Source organism: Melanerpes formicivorus, unplaced genomic scaffold (assembly GCF_026170545.1).
Source record: "Melanerpes formicivorus ecotype bairdi unplaced genomic scaffold, bMelFor1.0.p_v2 SCAF_10, whole genome shotgun sequence".
Taxonomy (NCBI): domain Eukaryota; kingdom Metazoa; phylum Chordata; class Aves; order Piciformes; family Picidae; genus Melanerpes; species Melanerpes formicivorus.
Window position 1 is genome coordinate 18,165,575 of NW_027142362.1, and position 22,854 is coordinate 18,188,428.

The 22,854-nt window shown below is 40.5% G+C and overlaps 1 protein-coding gene across 5 annotated transcripts in view; it reads right to left on the minus strand.

Moving 5' to 3' along the window:
* OTUD7A (OTU deubiquitinase 7A) overlaps window positions 1–22,854 on the minus strand; it is a 138,847-nt gene that overhangs the window by 111,348 nt on the left and 4,645 nt on the right. For 4 of the 5 annotated variants that reach the window (XM_068144008.1, XM_068144006.1, XM_068144009.1 and 1 more), the window contains exon 1: window positions 3,708–3,900. The exons of the other annotated variant lie outside the window; for it this stretch is intronic. The gene's annotated coding sequence lies outside the window, so the exon portion shown is untranslated. Of the gene's footprint in view, window positions 1–3,707; window positions 3,901–22,854 lie in introns of those variants that run through there. 5 annotated transcript variants of the gene reach the window in all.

The window sequence follows — 22,854 nt, forward strand, 5'->3', positions numbered from 1 at the left end:
GCCAGCACTGAACTGAAAAGAATAAAAATCAGAAGTAAACTGAGAATGAGATGAAATAGGTCACAATTAGCTTTGTCTCTTGAAACTACATGAAATTAGAAATACTCAACACAGAAGCAGTCATGCTAGAACAATATAAAAATAGAACTATAAGTCAAATCTTTCAGATCTCCAGTATCTCCATGCTTATTAGATTCAGAGTTTTTCCACTCTTGGATCAGTAGTTGAGGAAGGATAGCTAAACAAAAAGACCAGAACATACTGGGTGGCAAAACAGTTGTATTGTTACATTTACAAGCATACACTAACTAATCTGCCTTTGAAATGAAACCAATTAGTTACTGTCAAGGATTTGAGAACTGTTCTGTCATCTTATCTGTGGACACTTTCTCAATTTTGTCTCAAGCTTTGTCTCAGGAAACTAACAATAAAAAAATACAGCAAAATGCAGTGGAAAATCTGCACAACTCGAACTGTTAAACTTGTACTCCTGCATAAGACTCCACCGATGAGTTTCACATCATCTAAGAGGCCAGGTTCACCTACCAGTTTGTTCACTAGAGCACTACCTATTAATGTGTTCAGAAGGTGTAGATACCATTTATCTTTGTGCTTCTGTCTAAATATCTATGAATGCCTTTGCGTGGCTGTACAGTGGTTATCCACTATAAATGAACCTGTAGACTTCAAGAATCTTCAGTAACAACTCAAAAAAAAAGCCTTTTCTACCTCTTTCAGTCTTTAATTTAGTAACAGTTGGACATGATATTTTAAGGGCTTCCATTTCCTTAATTAAAAGTTTATGTTTATTTGTTTCTTAATAGGAGCCCCAAGATATTTTATTAGATTTAAGGCAAAAGGAGATTTGGATTTCATAACATTTCTGGGAATGCAGAATACATTAAACAGAAGGAAACACCATTAAACAGCAAGACCTGAGGTCTAGACAATTTAGTGACAAATATTCTACTGGTTTCCTTAGTCCTTTCCCTCTTTCAGCTCCAACTTTCTCTCTAGCAATACACAACTATGTGGGCACATGCTAGGGTTGATCTCCTCCTAATAAGGCTGTAGAAGTTGCTGTGTCCAAAGCCAAAAATGAGATAAACAATAACATGTAACAAGATGATATGAAGATTTTCAAATTTCTTAAAGGTCTATACAGGAAATAAAAAAATAATATATGCCTTTTCCCCCCAAATAACAGAGATACAATAAAAAGAACTCGTAGAAGATTCCAAACTACATGAAAACACCACAGTGATTAGATTTAAAACATACAGTTTTAACTTAAAATTTGATGTTACACATACTGGCTAGTTAAAACATTGATTCCCTGATTTTTCAGTAAGTAATACAAAGAGCAACTATGGCAACAACAAGCATAATGGTTGCACTGGTAAGATGTGAGTCAATGTTCATACGCTTCCATGCAAACAGCTTTACAAAATTCCTGACCTGGAGTCCCTCTCACTGGAAGTCTCTTCAGTCTCTGGCCTGTCTACTAAGTCTGCTAGCATCACAATAAGGGAGACGTGCCAGAAGCAATGAAAGACGCGAAGGTAGGCTTGCTATGAAAAGACTAAGTACCTTGAACCTGCTCATTCCACACGTACTTGGAGCCTGTAACACCCAACCACTATTTGAATTTGTGTTGGTAAATCAAGACCAAAGTATTTTAGACCACATCTGAAAAAAACCTACTGTTTTCAAAAATGGACACATTATGATTAAGCAAATGATCAGGGGTTTTTGAAAGTATACGGATAGCAATTCATTAGTCTGGCTAGCTGATCCCTACCTAGCCTCATTCTCTTGACAGTTACTATATTATACATCAATTAAGCTCTCCTGAAGATGACTGACATTCTTGTAGAAAAATATAATATCATAAAAGAGCAAGATTCACAAAAACATCATTTCTGTTCCACGTCATGCCATCATTTCTGCTGTGTGGGCAGTACACAACCCACACTGGTTCTATATTCCACACCACAATCAATGGTACAGCTTGAGCAAAAGCACACAGGCTTGCAACAGAAAGTACCCCAGAGGCATTGTTTTTCAGCTATATTCCACATTCTAGTGGGGAAACTCCAGCTTGCCCGTGTGAGCAGCACATGTGCACCTGGACAAAATCTGGTCCACGTCCATAGAAGGGAGACCATTTAGATGATTCACACCAACAGCAGAAAACAAAGCGGGATCCAGCCTCAACAGCTATGACACTTAGATTTTAGTAATAGATTATAAATAACAAAACAGTATTTTTCCTACCAACAGCATTTTCAGTTCCAGAAGCTTAATATACTTTGCTTTAAATCTGTGCCATAGCAACCTTTTTTAAAGTCAATGTCATTTGTAAGGACTGAGTTAAAAATGTGGGCCAAATTTATCACACGTTAGTTTCCTTTAGCTATAGAGCTCAGGACACTGACTGTATGTTATCCTAGACATGAGCTGAGTTATGTATGTTGCATGCAACAACACATTTTAAACCAGTCCTTTGCAAAATACTTGCCCTGATCATCAGTTTCAAGTATTTGTGTGAGATGCTGAAGGTCAAATGAAAAGTGTGAAAGGGGCCTTTCTGTTTACATTAAATTGATACCTGTATGCTAGAAATTGTAGCACTATTCAGAGGCCTAGGGAGAGAAACCTCAAGAGTTTATCACAATGTGACAGCATTACAGTTCATCAATTTAAAGGCGCATCTAAGGGACAACAGAAGAAACCATTCCCTCTTGCAGTGTGGGGCTATGTATGCCCACGGAGCCATGAGTATCACCCTGGGTGCATGATACTGACCACTGAGAAGGAACTTACTGTGACAGAACTACAGCAAAAGTAACCCAAAATTTATTTTCTTTATTTTCAGCACTGGCTCACGAGGGGCTTTGCATCTTTACGTCAAACAGACACTTAACGAGCCTCTAGAAAGAGCTTAGAACAGACATATTCCTACAACCTCCAGGGTATGCGTAGGGGTAGTGAGCTTTTTAAATTTAGATTATGTAAGGTCGTGTGCCTCACTGCATTATGCTTTATATCCACGTTATATGTCACTGCACTGTATTGCACCCTGTGAACTCCAAATGCTCATCATTCACACGGATCCTGACAGGCTTCCTTTTGTAGTTCTGTCAGAGAGCAAATATCACATATACATTTAATATTCATCAGAATGAGGTCAGTCCCTCAAATGTCCTAACAGGGTCCAGGAATGGCAGAAGACGATACCACCTGCCCAAACCGGCCTCTTGCCCGAGCAGCACCGGACCACCCGGGCAGGCAGCTGGCTGCCTTGATCAGGTAAAGCCGCGAATGCAGGAGCGAAGCTCAAGCGATCGTCTGCAATGCAGAAGCCCTTCCCGGAGCTCATCAATGAGCTGGGGGAGACGGGGCGGGGGCAAAGCCGGCAGACCTGCCCGCATCCCCACCACAACAACCCAAGGCACGGCGCGGGAGACGTTTCTAAACGCCCGGCTTTGCCCTTACCAGCTCTGGCGAGGGCTTTGCCCTCCGGCTGCCCGCAGCTCGGCACAGCGGGAACTTCTGCAGCCGGGGCGGAGCGGGCAGCCCGCAGGCAAGGACACCACTGCGTGTCGGGCCCACCTGCGCTGAAGAGCACTGGCCCGTCCACCGCACCGACCAGCCCCTACCGTGCTCCCAAACAGAAGACAGGAGGAGGGAGCAGCAGCTCTTACCTGCTCCCGCTGCTCCTCCCGCAAGCCCTTACTAACCGAGCTCCATCTTCCTCCGGCCGGGGAGGCGGGGGGAAGGGGGGGTGGGAAATCAACCCAGCGCCGCCGTCCCCCCCAGCTGCCGCTTTCCGTCACCGCTGTCCCCCCGCCCGCGCTGCCCGGCAGAGCGGCCGCCTCTCGCCCGCCCTGCAGACAGCACCGGCAGACAGAAACCGAGACCCACCTCCCGCCACCGCCTCCTTCCCATGAAGTCACCGGCCGCAAGGCCCTCCCCTCGGCGGCCCGCGGCGGCCCGGCGAGCCGCGCTCCGCCCCGCCCCCGCGGCAGCGGGCCCCGCCGCGGCCCGGAGCAGCCCCGCACGGGCGGCGCCTCCCCGCCGCTCTCGCCGGCCTTTTTCGCGAGCTCGACCTCGCCGTCTCCAGCCGCAGAAAGAGGCGGAAGAAACGGGCGTCAGAGCACAGCCCGGGAAGATGGGCCGCAGCCGCCCCGGCACAACGCGCGCTCCGCCGCCCTGCGCGGTCCCACAGCAGCGAGAGACGGAAAGAGCCGCTTCCTTTCTGAATCCATCCTGGCTCTGTCAACGACCATGCCTAGTTGTGCCCTCTGCAAGGAGGGTTTGCCATTCTAAGTTACTGCAGTCCATGTGCCTTGTGTTTTGATACTTGGTGTTAGCTGCGCAAGGGATGACAGTAAAGTGTACTTCAGCGTACAGCAACTTCTCAAATAACCTGGTTCTAGCTACTTCACTAGGCACACGGCTGTCTTCTCAGCTGGTTAAAACTGCCTCTTTCATTGAAAATCTAGTTTTACTGGACAAGTGGAAAAGGAAATGGATCAATGAATGCACAACTAACACTGGACATTCCCTTTATCCACTATGACAAAACCAGAAACATGCAAGATCAAGTATGAGGCAAGATACGTGGGATAAAAGGAAAAAAAAATATATAAATCACAGCCAGGACTACCTGCTGAAGAAAAGCCTTCTATCTAGAAACACTGAGAATTCTCACCTGAAATCAGCCTACTACAGATGACACACGATCAACGACAGATAGAGCAACACTAAATCCCTAAAGAAACAGATATAATGACGTTTTGTTTACATGTTTTGCACCTGACACAAGTCTTGCAGAAAAAGCATTTTCGAATCATAAGCAAGCGAGGTTTGATAGGGAAGAAAATCAGATCAGTTGCTTTACATTTTAGTTTTCTGCTAACCCCCCAACATCAGTTCAGAATGTTGTTGAAACCTCCAAAAGAATTTCACCTGATCTTTGAAAAATACTTCCTTTTGCAGCTCATGAGGACAGAAATTAAAACATTTGAAAAAGTTTTGTTGCTGATATTAATCACTGCAAACCATCATTCATAAACTTGGATTTATTATGCAGTATATTGCAGACATAAAATAGGCAGTTGACAATCTATGAACTCAGTTTTTCTCTTTTTCTAAGTTTCCTTTTTTCTTGTTATGATAAATAAACTTTATATATACATATATATACACACACATACACGTTCTGAACTTTTATATAATACATAATGGTGCTGTGCTTACTTCCCCCAAAAAAAAACCTCAGCAAAAGTGTGGAGACAACAGAATTGATACTTAGTCAGGAATCACATGTATCCTTAGAGAGAAGAAACATTTCAATTAGAAATAGGGCTAAAATCACCAAAGTTCAGGTATAAAGAAAGTTCATTTTACTGGTTTAGGTCCAGATCCTCTCATCTTGCTTTAAATTCCTTGTTCGCCATAGTTGTTTTACCTTGGCTATGTATCTTTGGCTCTCAAAATGCAGTTTCACAGAGAGTGAGAGAGTTTTGTTTCTCCCTTGTAGGCCACTACTGAACAAGCATCCAGGTTGTGTTTTCTCATCAGGGCTTCTTTATAGTTGTCCTGAAGGGACAAAGCCTCAAAAATGCTCTGAATCAGACAATGGGGCAGAAGCCAGCGGGTCTGGTTTTTCAGGAGATTGCCCACGTTGCCCTGGGGTCCATGTGGGCCAGGTGTGTGTGCCTTTGGCCACGTTTGGAGAAAACTGATTCTATAGGTTAAAGTATCAAGTTTTCATCTCTTAATCTTTGTTGTCATTGACCATCATTGTCTCAGGAAATCTATAAATACTAGCCCAAAGAGACAGTACCTTGCTTTGCCTTGTCCGAGCTCTGAGAGAAGTCACAAGCCTTTTTTGCCTTGCAATTTGGAATTCAAACTATACTTCAGTTTACCCAGAAAGACTGCAAGGCCCCTCGCTGCAAGCATTTTAAAGCCCAGGAGCAGACAGACATATCCAGGAGCAGACAGATGTGTCTTGCTGGGCTGAGAGACGAACCCCAGAGAAGCTAAGACCCTGGGAGAGTTTCATTTTATTGGAAGAAGCAACAAGAACCGCTGTGAAGATTGCAGCCAGAGAACCTCTCCAAAGCAGATAAAGCTATAAAGGCGACAAGCCCTGCCAGCTTCAGCAGCAACCTCTTTGCTATGTAGCTACGTAGCTTTCAGCTATAAAGCCTTCAGAGATAAACCCTGGATGTGCTACATCAACAAGCTGCAGAAGGCAACAGAAAGTGAAACTGTGTTCCTGCAGCTTTCACGTGTTCCACAACGTTTTGGTTTTGTTTCAATCCCCATGCATGCCGCGTGGTACCACAAACTCTGGATTATAAACGTTGCAATTGAACGTACTGAACTAAAGTGATGTGCAGTGAGCAATTTCAAAATTTAATTTTTATAAGCATCTGTGTTATGATTGTATGGTGGTTATTAATATTAAATAGGCAGAATGATTAATAAAAATATTAGTAACTTTATTCATCAAAACAATCCTGTGGAAAAGATTAATAAAACCTATTTACTGGTACAAAATATTCGGTTGTGGAACAGTTACCTCACCAGCAGGAACATGTAACCATTTAAAAGATATGAGCAAAAATCCAGAAACAACAAACAGTAACTTAAACTGTAAAGAAAAGAAGAGAACAACGTGCCAGGGATTGCCTACAAGGGGGAGGGGGGGAGCTCCAGAATTCTCTAGGGCAACAGACCTTTTAACAGATGCTTATAAAAATCAAATCTTGTAGATTACTCACTGCAAATCACTTTAGTCTAGTATGTTCAGCTGCAAGGTTTATAATCCACAGATCGTGGTACCACGCAGCATGCATGAGGATTTAAACAATACCAAAATGGCATCAAACACGTGAAAGCTGCAGGAACACAGTTTCACTTTCTGTTGGCTTCTGCAGCTTGTTGCTGTAGCACGTACAGGGTTTATCTCCTAAGGCTTTATAGCTGAAAGCTTTGTAGCAAAGAGGTTGCTGCCGAGGCTTGCAGGGCTTGTCAGCTTTACAGCTTTGCCTGTTTGGAGAGGTTGTCTAGCTGCAATCTTCACAGCGGTTCTTGTTACTTCCTACAACAAAACAAAACTCTCCCAGGGTCTTAGCTCCTCCTGGGGTTCGTCTCTCGGCCCACAAGACCTCTATGTCTGCTCCTGGGCTTTACAATGCTTTACAGCGAGGGGCCTTGCAGTCTTCCTGGGTAAACTGAAGCACAGCTTGGATTCCAAATTGCAAGGCAAGCAAGACTTAATGACTTCTCTCAGAGCTTGGACGAGGCAAAGCAAGGCACTGGCTCTCTGGGCTAGTATTTATAGATTTCCTGAGACAATCGTCATAGTATCAGTCAGGGTTGGAAGGGACCACAAGGATCATCTAGTTCCAACCCCCCTCAACATCCCACTCTAGATCAGGCTGGCCAGAGCCTCATCCAGCCTGGGCTTAAACACCTCCAGGGATGGGGCCCTAACCACCTCCCTGGACAACCCATTCCAGGGCTTCATCACTCTCATGGTGAAGAGCTTCCTCCTCACGTCCAGCCTGAATCTCCCCACCTCCAGCTTCATTCCATTCCCCCAGTCCTATCACTACCTGAGATCCTGAGAAGTCCCTCCCCAGTCTTCTTGTAGGCCCCCTTCAGATACTGGAAGGCCACAATTAGGTCACCTCGGAGCCTTCTTTTCTCCAGACTGAACAGCCCCAACTCCTTCAGTCTGTCCTCATAGGAGAGGTGCTCCAGCCCTCTAATCATCCTCCTGGCCCTTCTCTGGACACGCTCCAGCACGTCCATATCCCTCTTGTAATAGGGGCTCCAGAACTGGCCGCAGTACTCCAGGTGGGGTCTCACCAGAGCTGAGTGGGGGGGAGAATCACCTCCCTTGACCTGCTGGCCACACTTCTCTTGATGCAGCCCAGGATCTGATTGGCTTTCTGGGCTGCAAGTGCACATTGAGAGCTCATGTTGAGCTTCTCATCCACCAGCACCCCCATCTTTCCTCCAGGCTGCTTTCCAGCCAGTCACTGCCCAGCCTGTATTTGTGCCTGGGATTGCCTCGACCCAGCTGCAGGACCCTGCACTTGGTCTTGTTGAACCTCATGAGGTTGGCCCAATGACAACAAAGATTAAGAGATTAAAAACTTGATACTTTAACCTATAGAATCAGTTTTCTCCAATTGTGGCACTGACAAGCCTGGGCAATGTGGTCAATCTCCTGAAAAAACAGACCTGCTGGCTTCTGCCCCATTGTCTGATTCAGAGCATTTTTGAGGCTTTTGTTACTTCAGGACAATCTGTTAAAAGATTTGTGGCCCTAGAGAATTCTAGAGTTCCCCCCTGCCTTGTGGCCAAAAGCCAGCATGTTGCCAATGTTGTTATCTTTTTCCTTTACAGTTTAGATTACTGTTTGTTGTTTCTGGATTTTTGCTAATATTGTTTAAATTGTTACACTTTCCTGCAGGTGAGGTATCTGTTCCACAACCAAATATTTCAAACCACTAAATAGGTTTTATTAATATTTTCCATGGGATTTTTAAAAATAAAGTTATTAATATTTTTGTTAACCATTCTGCCTATAAAATATTAATAACCACCATATAATCGTAACAGTAGTGCAGCATTTCGCTTTCCCACAGTACTGCAACAGCAACCATATGTATGTGGACTGTATCCCACAGAGCCCTGTAATTCCCATTTTATAAATGCAGCAATTACACAGAGGTTAAACAAATTGAACAAGAGGAGATTCATTACCAGTCTGTGTAAGGAAGACATGGAATCTAAGTGCAGGCCTGCTCGCGATTCTTAAGAACTATCTTGAAAATACAGTCCATCTACTATATGCATTTCATGACCTCTAAGACATTCTCCTGTTTGTACTGACAAGCAAAAAGCTCTGTCACAGTTAGAATGATCTGCCTAGAGTTGTTTTCTTAAATGTCAGTGAATAATATATTTGTAAGTGCTTCAGTCACTTACTGCCTTATAGCCATTATATACATTAGCTGCATAAAGCCATCAAGTCTCCTTTCCCAGACCCCCAGCCTCTTTGGGGCCCCACTCAAGTCCTCCTTTCCTTCTGTCCTACCATCACTCATGTTTCTGCCCTGCTATGGCACAAAGCTATTTATAAACAATAAAGTAACACATATTGTAGCCATCTACAGTGCATATTATCCTTTCTAATTTCAGGTCTACCACTCCCACATAATCTGAGCCTGCAGCAAGATACAGAGATTCCAGAAATGACAGTAGGTGAGTTCCTGGATGGGAAACTTATGAAAACCAAAGGCAAGCTTGCCCTAAATATAAGAACATTAGGTTTTATCCTTATGAACAATAGGAAGTTTTTCAGAAGCTCTTTGTCTAGCAAAATAAATGAAGACGGGAGTCAATTATCCCTAAGAAGAAAAACTCCTCTAGTCATCTTTTAAGACTGCTATATGAACAATAGTTCATAATAATACTTTGATGGTAGCTCTGTAGCATCTGCAGGTTTCTAGTGAACAACCTCTTTTTGTCATTCTAGTTAGATACAGTAATTTAATATACAGGACCACAGAAAAATATTTCCTTGAAGGCCTAGAAAAATCGTTACCTTCAGGTGTAAATGAAAGTTTAAAATAAATGAACTACGCACACACACAGAGGCCAGCTGAAAATGCAAGGACAAGGCTAGCTTCTCCACATCCTGACCTGTGAAACTGGGACCCAGAAGAGCTTAGCTGCTTCCTATTTAACTGGGTTTTTTAAAACTTGTTGTTATTATTGAAGGTCACTGGAATTAACAGCATTTCTTGACAGCCAACTGCTTTTATTACTTGTTAACTCTGAAATGTCTACTCAGCAAGAGCACATTTTTCTATCAAGTCGGCTGGGAAGTCCATTTCTCCTGTCATTCCATCAGATTATTATTTTACAGTTACAGACAGATCATTATCAGCCTTCACAGGCTTTAAAAATAATACAATATGGTTCCTAGCACTCCAAAGCAGACTGAGAAATGCCACCCACACAATTGGTAACACATTTTTACACAGGAAGCAAGATTTTTTTTTTTACAGATGTTTTGGAATTAATTCTGCAGTAAAATCTGGGACAGAACAGAATCATTAATGCACGAAGGCATAGCGCTTCTGTGCTGAAATTTACTGGTGAGAAAGAGTATCTCTGCAAATATCCCTCAGGATATCTGACCTGGACACTTTGGTAGTAGTACATTACTACAGCTGTACTTCACTAACAATGTTGGGCATTACAGACTATTGCACAGGTAGAGCCTGCTGCTGAAAACCTTACCCTATAAGCACATGCTTCATGCACTCTACTTAGAGAGCTGTGAAGAAGCACAACATAACCCACTTCTAAATATCCCTCTTCCATGTACAGAGGATCTGGAAGTTGTGATAGACATTAACATGACTTTCCAATTAATATTTTGTTTTGTTTTTAAATCAACTTGAATGGCTAAAGTGTCAGCACTGTTATAGCTAAGGGACACTGGAAATGTTCCTGACTTACACTCCAGGTTCCTAGAGGGAGTTTTGCTTTTTGATACTGACCATATTTTTGGATGACACATGAGGAACTGTCTTACTAGCAGAGTTTTTAAAAATGCCAACCCAAACCTTCCTAAATCCCTAATCCACAGGATCTCAATGCACCAAGTCTTTCAGTACAAAACCTAGAACTTGTAGAAGAAGATAACTACTTATGTTCAATGATAGTGAGAATCTGGAACAACCAATTCCAAACATGGGTAATAATCTGGTAGTGAGGGTCATCTCAGTTTTCTTTGAGAGGGAAATGACCCTTGCAGAGGGACTGCATTTTATCCCTCCTTCTGCAGCAGTTCATCTTAAAATCAAAGACTACATCTGATCTCCCCACAGCAGCCACATAAAACTTTCCTGTGCCAAAGCCAAAAATCAATATTCATCTCTCTGCTGATGCTGGAAAGGTGAGTAATCCATGGAGGGAAAGCAAATAAAAAGAGGCATAGTAAAAAAATAATTTCATAAAACATGGCTTTCAAAATAGATTGCCCTTAAGCACAGTGTGGAGCCCTGAAATCATGAGTGACAATTATATCTGTGACTGTGCAGAAACAATGACACAGGGATAGGTCTGACTCCAACTGTGATGAAGACAACAGGAAAAACTTCTATGACACAGGATTAAGCTCTCAAATGAATGAGCTTCTTGTATGTATAAACTTAGACATCTTTAGTTATTACAGAAAAACACACTTAGTCCCCCTACAGGTTTTTATGGATATGCCTCTTGTATCATTAAAGAGGGTGTTTTTCTGTATCTCCAGACTTATATTGCTCAAATACATGACACTTCCATGAAAAAGAATTGGATATGCATTCTTTTGGTGATTTCAATCTGTCAACATCTGTTTAGTCTGACTTCATTTAGAATAAATGCTTATTTTGGCAAATACATTTTTGCCATCAGCTACAGTCCTTTCAAGTAATTGCAACCAAAACTTGGACTTTCAAGCCTGAAAATCTGCATGCACATGCATATGCATAACAGACAGTGACAGCATAGTCTGTTTTGTGTGTGTACTGGGTTTTTTTCCCCCTCCATTATCATGCAAGGATGTTATTTTCTGATATATACATGCAGCAATGCAGTGCTAGGATCAGTTCTGCTCCTGGACATGCATTCTGGACAACAGTTGTGACAAATGAAAGATTCCCAGTAGCAAAAAAAGAAAAAGAGAACTCCAGAGCTGTACACTAATTAATGAGAAAATTGCTTCTCCATGATGCTGAATTCTGCAGTTGAATATCCTCAGAATTAGTCTGGGTAGCATTAGTTTTGGTTTGGTTTTGGTTGGGGTTTTTCAGTTGGTTTGCTTTTTTTCTATATTAAATGAGACTAAGCCAACTTGCTCTGTCAACATCCATGGTGGATACAGTCCCCAGTTCATGCAGTTTGACTGTTTGCATCACCTTCAGAATATCCTAGATGTAAATGACAAGCAACTTTCGTTGTTCACTCCATTATTTTCTTCAGTTCACAATTAAACGTGAAGATGATACTACTTTTAACAAGTTTTAAACAGAGGGGAATAAAAATGTTATACAAAATGTAAAACCACATTAGAAGGTGGCTGGAAAACAGTTGCTTTTCCTGTATCTTACACCTTCAAAGTGGAAATCCAAAGCAGGGAAAGATTGGCTCATTATAGTAGTTAATTAATATGTAAGTAGGCTACAATTAATTAAGCAAACACATTGTATTTTTATGCTTCCTTTCTGTATTACAGTCTTCCTTTTAATCTCATTTTACCCAGTCCTACTCCTGTCACAGCTGTTGACAGCAGTAGGCAAAAGCACTAAAGGTTTTCCACAGAAAACCCTACCAATACTAACTGCTAAACCTGGTGGTACATGTCAGTTTGATGACTCATGTCTCATTTAATTTTAATCTTCTTTCCTTTTATGTTGAGGATCCGAAGTTTTACAGTTTCATTACAGTATGCTGCTTTGACTTCTCTCATATACCTAAGTAGGACAAGTAGGAAAAGCCCACACTGGCTGTCACTAGCAGCATTTGTGCTGTTGTGATAGCAGTCTTTAAGAATTTACAATTTCTCTAGAACTTACATAAAAGAAACAGGGCCAGGAACAACTCTAGTAATGCCACTCTCCTTCCCACAGAGTAGCAAGTTTAAGAAAAAGAAGTATTCTCCTTCCACTTGCTTCCCTCCCTACAATGCTGAAGTCTTCAGAAACCAGAGAAATAGCCACACTCCCATTTTAACCTGGGCATTAAAGAGAACCAAAACAGACATCTAAATCTAAAACTTCAGTATATCTGCAGCTGCCTCTGACTTAGGACTTAGATATACTTAACACAGGGATATGAACTCCAGTGTGCAGATAGGCAGGCCTCTAAACAGCTAGCTGGCTTTCAGAAAACAAAGAAAGATCCTACAAACTAGCTACTTCTTTCAGGACTGGTAGTGCTAAATCAAGTCTATCCATGGTTATAGTTCAAGAGATGGTGGGATCTAAAAATTTACTCTTCATTCTGGTTGATAGTCTTGGACATTTGTGGATGTCTACAGTTGTAACATGAACCCAGTTCTCATTCATCCAAATAAACTGGAAAACAGAGCACATGATATACTAGCGTATGGTAGGTGTTTTCCAAAAGCAAACCAAAGCTAGTTGGCACTCTTATGTTTATGAAGATAGCATACTTCTTACTCTAAGTCCTTAAGTCAATGATCTATATTATACAGCCACCTACAGTAACCAGGTTATCGGTGAACTTGGGAGGTAAGAGCAGCACTTCTTCACAGAAAACTGGAGCTTGGTTTTGCAAAAGTTTATTCGCAATATAACTTCTGACAGGCAAATTAATTCCACTTTTGGTTTTTCACTATGTTGCAATGAAAAACAACTTAAAACTCTGAAAACGTCAGGTAACTGTCAAGCTATATTTAGCTACCACATTTCACTTATGAGGAAACATCGTTTGAATAAACAGATGGTGTTGCTATGGAGTTGCCATCATTAGTAGAAGCTGTAGAAGCACACATTTGACTCAGAAAATGACAGATACCAAGGACAAGCAAGCAATATGTAATATTGGGCAATTCCAGAAACAAAACTATTGCTATACTAAATCTTTGTTTCATTCCTCCACTCAGTAACATCTAGTTTTACTGCCAGGGTTATTTGAATTCTTGAGAACTGGGCAAAACTGAATCTTGCTAACCGATTCTCAAATAACTTCAGAAGTATTTGCATTCCTAGCTCCTTTGCTCCTTCCCCTGAAATCCCAAAGAAATTGAATGTGCAAGTTTTGTTACTTCATCAAATCATTTATGTAGCCAGAAGTCTATTGAAAATAGATTGTCATGCTATTTCAGGAACATGAAGACCGCTTAACTTAGTAAATGTTATCTAAATAGCTAGTATAGAATAAACCCAACCAATCAAAACAAACCAAAAACAACCACCAGAAAACCCCAAACTAACCAACAATCAAAAGTCCTTGAGACAAAGTATTCCAGTTGATACAAAGAAAAGCAAATAGAAGGGCTGTGAAGATGTTTATGATACATGTCATTAGGAGTTGAACTTTACTAGGAGAGAAATACTGTCTTATTTCCAATAATTGCTTTAAAACTGCAACAGCTAGGAATTTTCCAAATGCAATTTTCATCTACTTACACACTCAAACAAATAACACTTTAAATTCCAAATTAGTACCAAGAGGGAATGAATCACAGAACTGTCAGGGTTGGAAGGGACCTCAAGGATCATCTAGTTCCAATCCCCCTGCCACCCTGGGTGGCACAAACCCTCAAATCAAGTTGCTGGTCTACTTTCTTTCCATATATTCTTTCATATTGTTTTATAGAATTATGAACACTCCTGTGCTCCCCTTCCCTCTAAACAAGATGTGAATGTATTTTATTTGCATTACACCTAGCAGTGACCATAAGGCTTTTATACTGTAATGATAAAGAAAAGAGTGCAAGCATAGACAGCTGGATGTAAGTAGAACCTTCATGCCAGAAACAAACCCAGTATTCTCTACACAGAAGTACTAATACAGCATCTTTTTAAGCCATAGGTATTACAAGAACATGAAGTAGCAGTCATTAATAACATCATTGTGCTTGGCATGCAGGTATTTTTTCAATGCACTCCCAGATCATTACTACTAACCAAAGATTAGCACCCATGACATTTATGCAAAAAACTAATCACTCAAACAGCTTCAGTCTATGTGCTAAAGCAAGGCCATCCAGGAAACTGTAAATAATCTGAATGACACATTAGGTCTGTAATAATGAATTGTAAACAGCAACCTATTGCAATGGTTGTAAACTACCTCAGAGCATTCAGCCAGCAGTTGTTTGTGAACAGTATTTATGATCCTTTCACCAGTGAAAGAAATGGCACTGTAGAAAAAAGCATAACTTCAGAAGCCAAGTTAATGAATGCATACAAATTGAGATTCCTCCCTACTCCGCTCAGAGGCAACACTTCCTGCTCTCACAATTTTATCATGACTCTCACTATTTTTAGTGCTTCTCTTAGAGTCTCTGCTGCTGGAATCATGCCTGAGAGTCTTAGCATTAATTTTAAAAGGAAAGTTTTCTACTCCTCTGCATCCTGAGAAAAGCTTGGAAGTGTGAAACCAGTGTAGCCTACAGGCTAAAACAGGCTAGAAAGGATACAAGGAATTCAGGGTGGATTTTGTTTTGTTTAAAAAAAAAAAACCCTCATGATTTTTAAGCTGATTTCTGAAGTGGCAGAAGCTAGTTTATGCATCAGCTCCTCACAGCTAACTGTCCACTAGAATGTCTCCAGAGGAGATATAAAGCATCAGCAGTTTTATACAGAAGAAATAAAATGCTTTTTCTGTGCAGTGAATCCTCTTCAAAACACTAATCCAGCTGCTCTTAAAAGGCATACTTTTAAAGTGAACACTTGACCTTTTGAACTAAGAAGAGTATTCTTTTGTGCACAAACTGGTTTTGGTTTGTGACAGGGCAACTTTTTCTTCTCTGAAAAGCTGTCCTCTGCAACTAAAAATATCCTGTGTGAGAAGTTAAAACTAAGAGTTATGGTGCCTGCAAGAAAGGTGTAAATACAAAGTAAGAAGGAATACAACATCAGGTTTCCCTAGGGGAATGATGGTTTAACATTTGCCTTAACATAGCTACTTGCTTTTAATTATACATGTAGTTGGAAATTGAAAGAGATTGAAACAGATTATCTGCTTTTTATCTTAATATATGATTGAGCAGCTTTTTAAAAGATCTACCACTAGATGGTGCAAACCCTTAAATAATTCATAAATCAACCAGCTCTTCCCAGTGCTTCCTCCTTCCCTGCCTCAAATAAAGTGCACTCAGCAATAGCAGGAGACAACACACAACTGGGACACAAACTTCTCTTCAGTAATTTTTGTTTGTCAAAATAGCTGTCGGTACTAGCTTTCCCTTAAGACAATAATTCACTGCTTCTAAACAGGAGGGAACAGTTGCTCATCTGAGGGAAAAATAGAACAGCAAAGAAATTGCTTAGTGCCTATGACTTTCAAACTGAACTAAAGGAGAGAAGCAACCAACCAATGTAGATCTGGGTAGACAGAAATACAAATTCAGCAACCTCCTTTGCGGACAAACTAATTCAGCAACCTCTAAAGCTAGTCTCCCAACCTCACTGCACCTCAGTTCTTGTTTGGAAGTAAAAATCATGGAGCTGTTTGTTAGTACTCACAACCTCAGACAGATGTTGAAATGACAAATACATTAAAAGATCATGCCATATTCCACAACTGTGATGTATTTACTGTAACTCCCATTCATTCTCCTTTGGCCTACAGTACTCTAAACAGATTCAGGTTCTGATTAGTTTTAAAAGGAGCTATAATGACTTTCAGAAGCCTTTTACCCACTACTGCAGTGGATCACACTCACTTAAGCAGGAAATGGTTCTATTGTGACCTTACTTCTTCTTCTAGAGCTTACTAGTTAATCTCCAGGAGCTCTGGATGTTGAAGAAAGCACAGTGGGTCAAACATATTGCTATGCAGCTAAAATGGTTAGTTATGCCTATCCTGCTGGTCAGGTACAGCTGGATTTTTATTTTATTAATTCTGCTTAAACATTTATCAAGAGTGCCAGGAACTATTTATTACAAATTAAGTTAAACTAATAAATAAAACAAAATGTCTCCTCTGGTTTTACTTGCACAGCATAAACAAGTTCTAAGCTTTCTTTGTTCACAACCAGCAGAACTAGAAGCCTAAAGTGTATGTTATTCTGAAACACATTTTTTAATGATCATCAGTAAACAGATTATAAATGAAGTTATGAATAATGTACATTTAAGTGAGTAAGAAAAAGGAGAGTGCTGGGTAGGTAACACTAGAAATAAGTCATGCAGACAAGGCAAATTTTCTATCATAGACGTCAAAAAGACTATTTAATTAATCAGGTATGTGAGATAACAGAAAGCACACACCTTCATTTCACAGGGAAGAAACCTCCACCCAACCATAGCTACCATCCAGATGAACACTACAGGGGAAAAAAATGCTGAGTAACACGTGTATCTATGAAATAGTCCAGGAAATGCTACAGGAACTATGAGAAATCCCCTACAGTACATACAGCTGGGAGGAAGAACGCTCGTTTAGAAAACGGGTTTGAAAATGGAAGTACACTCTGCGTAATGCATTAACAACTAAAATATGAACACCAAGAGAACTGAGAAGACTCTTCCCACTCTGAATACACCATGGGATGAAATTTCCCCAGGAGATAACAAGACCTCCCTCAGCTAAGCTAAAACTTTGGTGGAAGCATCATCAGAGTGCTCATATGGGATGGAAAAGACATAAACTTCTGGTTTTCACTACAGGAAAGAGTATTTCTTGGATATATATGATACACGTAGCTGTTCAGCATTTTACTGCTCTGAACACATTTAATCTGCTTTTAAAAAACAAAATCAGTCATCAAATCTGTAACTGTCAGATTACCCAAAGGAAATGGAACTGACAACCACAGAAAGATACCACAGGATGTATCAGGAATTAAACTCCCCAAAGGGGTAGTAAATGTGCCTTTTTCCCCCCTGTGCTGCAGTAAACAGAAGCTTGTGATATGTCAGCAACATAAACAACAGGCATGAGTATAGGTGCAAAGCCATAGAATTGAAGTCCAACAATAATCCATTATCTTGACTATTCAAGGCAAAAGATGAAGAAAAATTCATTCAGTGTAGCCTCTTTTAGTTGGTACTACTCCCATGGCAAGTAGAAGAGAATCTCCCTTTTATTTAAGGAAAACTAGAAAACAATATAATAATATAATATTTATATATTTATATATATATAATATTTGTATATATCTTTTATATATATATATTTATATATATATATATATATATAAAATAAATACCAAGGGCAGATCTATACTACAAAGCCTGTACTAGCATAGCAAGTGATCTATGGCACTGCTGTAACATTAAGAATTACCTGTATCACTAGATCAGAAGAGCTGCTGGCCAGCCCCTGTACTCACAGGCAGTTTATCCTGAAATGCACTATTATGCCATGTCCTACAAAGAGAGCTGATCATCTAGTCATGTACTCCTGTGCTGGCAAGATTATGTTTACATTAGAGGGTTTGCCAAGCCAAGACTCAACAGAAGTTCACCACTTGGTTGTGAATCTGGTCTCCATTCTCTTTGTTCCAATGCTGCTGCACACTTGGTAATATATTCTTACTGCAGACAGGCACAAAGCAGGGGACCCGCTGAAGAGAAACAAGGAACAGGTGACTCCAGACCACACTGCATCCCAACCTCACTCAGCTAACACCTACATCTGCTGTAGGGAAGTTGCTTTTATTACCCTGTAAGCATGACTGCTACCAGTACTCTTTTGAGCCCAGGATGTTAGTTGTAAGATCAGCCACCAACTGACAGAATTTTAGGTTAATTACCCCACCACAGGCAGGATTACACTTATGGCCATTCTGGACAGCACCAGAGAACAAGGTATGACCCATTCCTGCAACCTAAGAGAAGCTGTACCAGAAAGCACCCCAGGTCAACCCATGAGAAATTACGTACATTGGAACAAAGGGAGGTCATAGACTGTGTCACTTGTGCTTTTGCTGTACTACACCACCCTAACAGCACACACAGGACAGCAGGAAAAATAGTTGTCTACTTCATTTAATGTAAGCCATTCTTGAGAATGTGCCACTGAACAGCTGTCACAAAAGCAAACAAGGAAACCGCAGATGAGAGATTCAATGTTGCTTTGCCTAAGACTGAAAAGAATGAGGAAGTGTCCTAATAGAGACTACGAGGGGCTCTGAAGGGGACAAGGGGAAGTTTAAACTTGATCTTAGAAAAAAGTTCTTCAGAGAGAGAGTAATTGCCCATTGGAACTGGCTGCCCAGGGAGGTGGTGGGGTCGGTGTCCTTGGAGGTGTTTAAGAAGGGACTGGATGAGGCACTTAGTACCATGATCTTGATTAGAAGGGGTTGGGTGATTGGTTGGACTTCATGATCTTGAGGTCTTTTCCAACCTGGTTGATTCTGTGATTTCATGTTCTGATTAAGCTCACAGGTCCTAGTCAGGGAAGATACTTTTCAACAGATATTCTACATTTGCAAGCCTGCCAAAATGCCAATCTAAATGAGGAAGAGAAATCTTTACTACACTTGGAGTCTCAGCACAAGACATGAACCTGTTGGAGTGGGTCCAGAGGAGAATCACAAAAATAATCTCCTATGAAGCAAAGCCAAGAGTGGAGATTATTCAGCCTGGAGAAGAGAAGGCACAGGGATGATCTTACTGTGGCCTTCCAGTACTTAAAGAGGTCTGTAGGAAAGATGGGTGCAATCTTTTTTATCAGAGTCTGTTGCAACAGGACAAGGGGTGATGTTTTTAAACTAAAAAGAGTAGATTTAGACTAGAAATGAAGAAGACATTTTTAACAATAAGGGTGATGAAACAAAGTATCAAGTTTCCCAGAGAGACAATAGAAGCCCCCAATCTAGTTGAAGATGTCCCTGTTCACTCCTGGGGGTTTGGAATAGATGACCTTTGGAGGCTTTTTCCCAATCCAAACCATTCTATGATTAAAGCTTAGATACTCACACTGTACCTCATACTGTAAAAGAGATTACACAGTGAAAATATTTAACTTCAGAAAAGGCCTGAGAGACAGGCAAGACCAGTTCCACAAGAGAAATATAAAAATGAAGTATAAGAAAATTAAATGGCATTGCTTTTCATCATGGCAAAGTCTGTCACTAAATATGAAACTGAATCTCAATCTCCAAAGCCCCAGGCTAGCACTTGGAACATCCTTGTCTTCTCTGAGGGCAGAAAAACTCACTTGTCTTTTTGCTTACCTCACCTCTTTATTGTTAGGGAGAGTAATAACACTGGAAGAATGGGCTGCCCAGGGAGGTGGTGGGGTCACCATCCCTGGAGGTGTTCAAGAGGGGATTGGACGTGGTGGTTGGTGCCATGGTCTAGTCATGAGGTCTGTGGTGACAGGTTGGACTTGATGATCTTTGAGGTCTCTTCCAACCTTGGTTGATACTGTGATACTGTAATACCAAAATATATTTACAGACTGTACCCTAGCAGCACCTTTTCTCACAAGATTACCTTCTGGATTGGTAGTCTGTAAAATCAGTAGGATACCTAATTGAAAGATGGGATGACCAAAAAAACCTGAAAAGCATTTTCTCTATTAACTGAAAAATATACAACTTTTAGATTGTTGAAGGACTTCAGCCCAGTGTATGTGCACACTTGTGTTTTACTGGTAATAACTGCTACGTGGACATCAGAAAAAGCAACTAAAAGGTTTCCCTTATCTCTTACACACATTTTTTTTCTTCTTTTTAATCCAAAAGTTTTCTGTTTTCTAATAAAAAGCACAACAAAGTATAAGATGGAAAAAACCTGAAATGTAAACTGTATGGAAAATAACTTCATTTTAGTTGTTCTAATAACCTTAACAGAGAGATTCTCTAAGTAAATACAGGTGTGAACTGATGAGCTCATATGAAAGTAGTATTTCTAGAGTATTCATTCCCTTCTGGAGCTCAGTTAAATACTTGTGAGAGAAAATATGTGGAATGCAGAGAACAGTTTGTCATCCCTGTCACTTGCCCCCAAAAGGGGCGTGGGTGACAGGTTGGACTTGATGATCTTTGAGGTCTTTTCCAACCTTATTGATTCTATGATTCTAAGATTCTATTTGAGTTTAACTTCTAGGTTAGTGAAAAAACCTGATACAGTTAAGTGAATATTTAAAGAATACAGTCTGCAGCTGCTGACTGGCTTCTTCAGCAAACTGAAATCCTAACTCCTTTTATGGGATGACTGCTATCATTACAGTCATCCTTTCCACTGCTAGCACAGACGAGAACACGGAACAAGCAGATCTACCCTTCCTTTAACCAACAGGTGACTAGGCTTATTTCAACCAGATAAGTGCTATGCTAAAATGGCATTCTTTAGGAGAAAAAAAAAAAACAAAAGGAGACATTGAGTTAGTATTGCATTGCTGAACAGGCACTCACCCAAGAACACTGTATTCAACCTATTTTAAAAACACATAATTTGTTCTGTAGTAATTTGTAATTCTTGAAGGTGACAAAACCTAATCAACTTTGTCTACTAATTTTATAAGAATAACTGAAAATTTGCAAGAGAAAATACCCCTGGCTTTGCTTGAACCACATGTATACAGCCAACAATAGTTTTTTAACTTAAAAAGATAAAGTCAGGCAGATAAACTTTGTGATTTGATTAAAAAATAATACTGCACAAAGCAAATAAATCCACCCAGAACCTGTTTGAGAAGAGTTCTGACATAAAATTGTTCTTCCTTTCTAACCAGTAGTACTGGTCTTGGTGATTATTTCAGTCAGGGATTATTTGGTTTTTTCCCCCTGAAGAAAATAACTTCCTTTTCCTTTTGCTCCCAGTAAAACTAACTCAAATCAGAAATTACCTCACACTAAAAAGGAGCTAGAGTCCTGTGTCTGCGTGAACAGAGATTTGAACAATAGGAGTGTGTGTATATACAAAACTAAGTCATACCTAGCTAAGGGAGAACATTCAAGGATACACACCGAGAACACAAAAGTAAACAGGCAGTGTGCAATACATAAACTCAGTGTTAGCGGCAGTGTCTAGTTTAACTATTCCTTGAAAGACAGAACAAGATTTGACTATGGATTAAAAATCTCTCTCCTAATCCTTTTGCACTCACGCTGCTCAGCGTAATAGAAAGCCCTTACAGGCTACAAAGGAACATAGGGAATAACTAGATTATGTTTATATTAAGACATACAGTTTTTCCACCAGAAAAGAGTGTAATACTTCTGTCTCAGATCTGACACGGCTCAGAAGAGGCATATTGTCTTTGTTAAATATATTTATATGTACATAACATAAAATTATTTAATTGAAGTTCAGAATAAGCAACTGGCAGACCATCTCACGCTCATTATTTGAATCATCTGCTGGAAACAACAGAATTTTAACTACAGTTGAACTCTTCACCTACCATTGAGGAACAGGGCTAGTTAAGGGAACATAGCCAGTTCCCTAAGCTGTAAATTAACTTCAGTTTAGTTAGAAATATGAGTGGACAGTAGAACAGTACTAGAGGCAGATCCTCGAACATATATTGTATTTGCTAGACCGTCTACTGCAGCTGGCAGACAGAAGCAGCCAAACACAACATTTTTTTCCCCCACCCCTTTGCATAGTCACAATGCTTTTTATCCACAGCTTCTTCAGCTGCACCCATCCTGGACATAAATTATATACAAAGGCACATACATACAGCCTAGCTCAGGGCTTTCCTGTGATTCATTCTTTTATTCGTTACTAAAGTTTTTTCAATGAATAAATGTTTGTCACTTAAAATTCCCATCTCACTGAGAAGTTGGCTTGATTAAGCAAGTTACTGTTGCTCCTCAAGGAAAAAACGTAGTGAATGGCAGACTTTTCTCTAGTCTAACTTGCACATGAAAACTCTTATCAAATCAAGTGGTAAACTACTACTGAAGTGAAACTCAGAAGGGTGGGGCTGGAGGGAAGAGAGCACACATAACATGTCAGAAAATATCTGAGACCAAGTTCCTTATTTAAGATTCTTTTCAGAAAGCTCACATTAGTGACTGCACTGCAATCACAAAGATTATGCAAGCATCTCAACAAACAAACAGAAATTACAACTTGCTTCTTCTCCCTGATTTACATGTAGTTATAT